Genomic DNA, 7,586 nt, shown 5'->3' on the forward strand with positions numbered 1-7,586 from the left:
CATATATATATATATATATATATATATATATATACGCACGCACATGATGGGCTTCTTTCAGCTTCCGTCCGACAAATCCACTCACAAAGATTTGCTAGGCCCGCGATTATATTAGAAGACACATGCGCAAGGTAATACGCAGCGAAACTGAACCCGAAACCCTGTGGTTAGGGAACACATACTGACCACACAGCCAGGCCAGAGCCTATATACAGAAAGATACATATCACACAGACTTATATCTACAAACACGTGAAAGAGTTAGACCAACCATTTCGCGTGTTAAAATTTCATTTACATCCAGGCTGAGTTTCCTTAGTTTTGAATACGATACATCTTGATTGGTTCCTGTCTCATTGAGCAGAAAGTGAATTTCTTTTCTCTTTTTAACTTGATTAATACAAAGGTCAATCTATATTGCATGTATTTAAGTACTCTATACGCATTCACCTACACGTTTCGACTCTTCATCTCTTCTCAGTGCAGTTAATGCCATTCATCGTTAACGTTGTGTGTCGTTATAAAAGACGGATAATATGAAGTGTGGACGTTGAATAACGCTACAAAGAATACTTATAGTAATTTCTCTTTCTCAAAAGGCTGGGCAGTTTCTCACAAATTTGTGTTCCTTGCCATACACACGCAGACATACACACACACACAGACACGCACAGATAGATAGATACACACACACGCACACATAGACATATGTCTCTCTGTCTGCCTGTCAATATCACACATCTCTCTCTCTCTCTTTCACTTTATCTCTCTCTCTCTCTCTCTCTCTCTCTATATATATATATATATATATATATATATATACAGAGAGAGTGAGAGAGAGAGAGAGAGAGAGAGAGAGATCTTTACTTATGCATTTCACCTGGATGTATTAGATACTGATTGCAGTTTCCAATAACACAATGAAAAACTTTGAAGTATCTAACTGACATAAATCTGTCACAGTCTCTGATGTTTTAAATTGCCTTTTTTCTTTTCTCTAATCAATAAGCATGTTCTCTCGCGTACGTTAACACATGCATACACGCAAAAAGTCATCCAAGTTTTCTTTAGAGTCTACAACTATTATTTCTTCGTTTTCAAGAGAATTATGTATTGTACATGCCACCTTATCGATTATTTCGATAGACATCTTACAGATTACATCGATAGTCTTACTCTAAATGTAATTAATAGAAATATAATAAGAGAAGTCCTGACCGCTTGACCCTGGATAAATTTCTCTTCCATAATATAATTTGTACCGATCTCTGTAGTTTATGCATACATATATTTGGTTGAAATGAAATTTTTTCACTCTCTAACTAGCGTTCAAAATAATTTTTCTATCGTCTTGGCCTAACAGCCCTCACCGTTTGTTCTCACTGTCTTGTCTTGTTTTTACTGTCTTATTCTCACTGTCCTGTTCTTGTTTACATTTTCACCCTCCGCAAAAATTTCTAAATTTTAATTAATTTGCTTGCGGGAAGGACTGCTCCAACGAAGTCGCGTATTGTCCTTGACTTCGAAACGCAGAGTAGATGGAGCAGGGACAACTGAAGAAGGGTAATATTCTTTATGTTGCAAGTCTCGTTTCTCTGTTTGATTTTTTCGTTGTTCTAAAAACAAGTTCGTTTTCTGTCTTCGTCTTTATGATTTCGTTTCTCATTGTGTTTAACGTTTTTTGTGATGTCCTGTACCCATATATGAGTGTATGTATACATATAGATGTCGGTATGTACATATATGTATGGATATATGCATATAATTATATATTATTTATGTTATTATATATATATATATATATATGAGCATGTGCATGCGTGGCTGTGTGGTAAAAAAAAAGTTGTTTCTCTGTCACATGATTCCAGGTTCAATCAAAATGCATGGCATCTATGGCAAGTGTCTTCTACTATAGCTTCGGGCCGACCAAATCCTTGCGAGTAGATTTGGTGGAGGAAGACTGAAAGAAGCCTGTCGTAAATATATGTATTATATCACCTTATATGTGTGTGTGTATGTGTGTGTGTGTCTTTGTGTCAGTGTTTGCTTCCCGACCCATTATCGCTTTACAACTCTTGTTGGTGTGTTTATGTCCCTGTAACTTAGTGGTTCGGCAAAGAGACCGATAGAATAAGCACTAGGCTGGGGTGAATTTGTGTGACTAAATACTTCAAGGCGGTGCTCCAGCATGGCCACAGTCAAATGACTGAAACAAGTAAAACAATATAATATGTATATTGTTATTCTTTTATTCTTTTACTTGTTTCAGTCATTTAACTGCGGCCATGCTGGAGCGCCGCCTTTAGTCGAACAAATCGACCCCAGGACTTATTCTTTGTAAGCCCAGTACTTATTTTATCGGTCCACTAAGTTATAGGGACGTAAACACACCGACATTGGTTGTCAAGCGATTGTGTTTTGGGGGCGGGGAATGCAGACACACAAATAATCGACAAGGCAGCATAAAAAACAGAGAGCAGAATCTTTATGGACCACTTAGGCTCAAAGTGGGAAGAAGAAAATGTAGACGTTACTGGGTGTCCGCATGTCACTAAATATGGAGTTGCGACGGTTTGTAAGTTGAAATTTACTGTAACTGTGAACTTCTGTTGCATGTTCAAATGATGTTTTATTTTAAGTGTGCCTTTTTTATATATTTCCGTTAGTGTTTTCTGGGTGTGGGCTGTATTTGTGAGAAATTATGCAATTACATTATATTTGCTCTATTATTGTTATCATCATCATCATCATCATAATCATCATCATCATCATCATTATTTATTGCGAAAAGCGGATAGATTAAATGATCAGACAGGAATAGTATAATCCGTAATAGATCAACTTTTATATCATTGGTGATGAACCTGTGGCACGCGATATACTTTCAAATAAGACATACTTGCAATATGATATTTTAAAGACACTTGTTAAGATTCACAAACAAATTTTAAAGATTACCGCATTAGTCTGAAAACATTGCATTTTTCAGTGACATCTAATTAACAAAGAACTTTATAATTACAGATCATAAATTAAACGTCGCTTACAAATTAATGAAATGCTAACTCATCTCTTGCTACACACAATATGACAAGTGCCATTGTTTTAAACAATTCTTTCATTCTTATTTTCCCAACCCAATCATAATGGCATCAATTACTAATAAAAAAAATATTAGATTATATCAAACCGGAAGTACACTGAACAATATGGCGTTCTTGATATGGATGGTAATGTTCTTTCGTATTTTGTACGGAACTGATTATGAATGAAACTAAGAATGTCAAAAAGCTTTCGCTCCTAGAAAAAGAATGGCTGAAGATCACAAAAACACGTAGACTAGTAGTTAAAGCGGAAACGCTTCCAATCAGACGATGCACATACATCATTCCTATTTAGAATAGTTTCAGATTTGCAGATCATTTTTCAATCATTATGTAATACTGAGTTTAAGTTAATTGAGGAAGTTCTTGTGCACTGAAGTACTAAATGGAGTCCTGTGATGAGACTTTTGCCGCCAACTCGTCCCCGACTTTGAGACATCCAGGGTCAATAGCCCGAGGGAAAAGAGTCCCCAGCGTAGAGCAGGGTTGAATCTACATCCAAATCATTGAAACCACAACACCGAAAATAGGTATGAATTTCCAGGAGACAACACAACAAAACATCGAATAAAGAACAGTGTACAGTTGAACCCACGTTCATCGAAGCATCGCGGAGTCCAATAACGATAATAATGGTTTCAAATTCTGCTACAAGGCCAGCAATTAGAAATTTTTGTAGGTTCCCTTCACTACGTCCGAGCTTTAACATCGTGTGATTATGTGTTTTGCGCCAAAAATTAAGGTTGGCACGGTTGAACATGTCTAGTGATAGCCTCTAAATTTAATCTGACAAGTGGAAAAAGAACAGGAGTTGTTTGTCTGTCGCCTGGTGCTTGAATAGTTATAGATGTGTCTAAGTAGGCAAGCATCAAATTTTTTTCTCCACTAAGTTTGTGCGATAGAAAATATCCATTGACCTTGGCCGAAACGTTAGCACGCCGGGTGAAATGCTTAGCGGTATTTCGTCTGCCGCTACGTTCTGAGTTCAAATTCCGCCGAGGTCGACTTTCATCCTTTCGGGGTCGATTAAATAAGTACCAGTTACGCACTGGGGTCGATATAATCGACTTAATCCGTTTATCTGTCCTTGTCTGTCCCCATCTGTGTGTAGCCCCTTGTGGACAGTAAAGAAATAAGAAAATAAGCAACGGAATAGAGCGTGCCAATGTAATAGGTATTCAAGAATTGCGAACAGTGTGTGAATCCAATTCCAAGTGTTCATGATTTTTACCGTAATTGAATAATCGAAATTGCTACGAGCAGGAAACGAACCTGTCGTAATGCATACCAGACTGGAAGTTCTAACACCTACATCGCTGATATTTCGTCAACGTTCTCAGAAACGAAGGCACTTACCGAGCTTTATTTCCCTGTTTTACCGCATATCTATGTATTTTATGTAATCCAAAAGTAATATATTGATACAGATCTTTCTCTCTCTCTCTCTCTCTCTCTCTCTCTCTCTCTCTCTCTCTCTCTCTCTCTCTCTCTCTCTCTCTCTCTCTCTCTCTCTCTCTCTTTTCAATCCTTCTCTCTGTCTCTCATTAAATATACGTATTACATACATACATGTAGATATAGATATACATACATACATACACAAACATATATGTATAAACTTGCATTCATATATGTATATATATATATATACATACATTCATATATATTTACATATATATACACACACACATACATACATATATGTATACACATACATACATACATATATATATATATATATATATATATACATATATACATACATGGTTGCCTATATATAGTTTATATATATATATATATGTATGCATATATGTATGTGTATATGTATGTATGTGCATATATATATCTGTATATGTATATATACATGCACACACACACACATATATGTATATGTATACACACCCACACAAACATGCATTGAAATGTAGGAAGACAAAAGTAGACTCCTGATGTTGAATCGTGACAAACATGCAGTAACAATTATTTACATATAATTAGCTTATAATCATGAATCTCATTTGCCGCCTTGTCAATTTGGACAAGCGGCATCAACTTCCTGTTTGCTAAGTCAATAATTCTAATGGAGTGCATGACTGAATCGCAGAGATTGGTCACATGTAACTATATCCTCCCTAAGGCCGCTTAGAATAATCAGATTCAACTAATCAATAGCTAATCAATTATTAGACATGAAGAAGAAACGAAACTGAAATTAAATTAAATAGACAGAGTTTGATCGAAAAAATGTCCATCGCTATTGATACAGAGTTTAAAGTGTAATTGAATCTTTAATATTTGCCCGAAAATGCTTTCTGACCTACATGCAAGAAATAACAAGCATGTTGTCCCTCAATGATAATGATTCATACAAGGGGTGCACAAGTTTAGACATTGTTACATGAAAGATAAATAATTCGTCTGCTTTGCTTGGAACACAAATATACGGGTAGCCTTCATGTTTTTTTTTTTGTTTTTTTTTCTATCCAATGTAGTTTCTTATAAATGAATATTAACTCGCTATTATTTACAACTTTATTTGTTTCGAGTTTCACTGTAAAAAAAAAACAATTATTTTATATTCTCTCGAAATTTCTAGAGTCATAAGACGTAAGCAGCTTACAATTCTCATTGCTAAGACCAAAGATTGTAAAATGAATATCGAAATTCGAATGATTACTTTCATCCAATGTTATAGCACCTGTCGTGTTTACAGAAAGTGTAGGTCCATGTCCGATGGGCAGCCTTCAATTTCTTCCACCCAAAGGGTATTATAACTGAATATTTGCACGTTATTACTTATAGCTTTAACTACTTCGAGTTCCACTCACGTTCTCTCGAAATTTCTCTATAATTATGACGTAATTAACATATAATTCTCGCTTATAAGATTCGGATAGTAAATTATGAAAGATTGCTCTGGTACAATTGTAGAACGTCTCTCATGGTTTGCGGAAGATGTAGGTTCGCGTCTCACGGTTACCCTTTTTTCTTTTCAAAGTCGTTTTAACCCAATATTTACACACTAATATTTATATCTAATAATAGCCTTATCTATTCAGAGTTCTTCTGTTGCGATTGAATTGATTGGCCATACTTTAGCGCCAGACACGTAGGTTTATTTTTAACCAGAAATACTGTATTTTGTCTCTGGGTAGTTTTTCGCATGACTTTCATTATATCTATCAATGTATGATGCTTACGTTATACACAATATCAATGGGCCATTTACTGCAGTATTTGTCCCGAGATAACATCACTCATGGACGGGCAGTGTTAAAAACGCAATAAATATAAGAAGGAGTCAAAAATTTCATCAAAGAAGTGTTTTCATTCTTTTTTTCTATTGTGATGTCTTTCCATTCCTGTAATGCTACATGCACTAATTTTTAGGTTTTCTTCAAAGGAAGTTCTTTTGTTTAAAACGGTTTTCCTACTTGCTATGTTTTCCCTCTAAAACGTTTCATTTTTTCTTTCTTTGGTAAACTTTCTACTTTTAAGTTTTGTTATTGAATTCACCTTGATATTTGCATCTAGTTTGAACTATTTGATTCATTTACTACAGCGCTGTATACTCCATACTTCAACTTGTTAAAGTTGATATTTATTTCTCTTGCGATTTTCAAGATCTTGTTCGTGTTGAGTTTTAAGGACTCTAATTAAATTAATTTCTGAGTGGGTGACGTTTTTGTGATCCTGTTTCGGATCTCATTTATTTCTAATGTTATACCTTTTCTCTTGTGATTTATCTTATGTGGAATTTTCTCTTTCCAAAGATAAACTGTTTTATGTTTTCAATATTTACTGCTTATCTCGAAACCTGCAGTTCTGAATACTATGCCGACTGCATTAGATCCGTTGTATTATTTCTACTCGATAGCTAGCGTGTTTCAGCATGATTCTTCTTATCTAAGCTGCATATTATTTTGAGGATTTCAAGCCTGTCTTCAATCCGCAAACGTTTCTCTCTTCCAATGTTTGTCTAATTTCGTTTATCAAATTTTGCAAGTCATTGCAATCATTCGTTTGCGTTGCCGCTGTCGAATGATTTTCTAATAGCATTATTTGGCAGTTTTTTTTTGTTTTTTTGTCTTGAGAGGACTCTACTCTGTTTAATGTAATTCCGTTCCTTTGAATTGTAAAATGTGTCCAGTTACCCTCTATAATTTTTACTGATGTGGTCCTTATTTCTGTTGTTTTCTGTTGTTCTTGGATGTATTATATTGATTTGGTTTAGTATTTCTACTCTTTTACTTTTTTACTTGTTTCAGTCATTTGACTGTGGCCATGGTGGAGCACCGCCTTTAGTCGAGCAAATCGACCCCAGGACTTATTCTTTGTAAGCCTAGTACTTATTCTATCGTTCTCTTATGCCGAACCGCTAAGTTACGGGGACGTAAACACACCAGCATTGGTTGTCAAGCGATATTGGGGGAGGACAAACACACACACACAAAGATATACATATAAATATATATATATATA

Source organism: Octopus bimaculoides, chromosome 4 (assembly GCF_001194135.2).
Source record: "Octopus bimaculoides isolate UCB-OBI-ISO-001 chromosome 4, ASM119413v2, whole genome shotgun sequence".
In the NCBI taxonomy this organism is placed as follows: domain Eukaryota; kingdom Metazoa; phylum Mollusca; class Cephalopoda; order Octopoda; family Octopodidae; genus Octopus; species Octopus bimaculoides.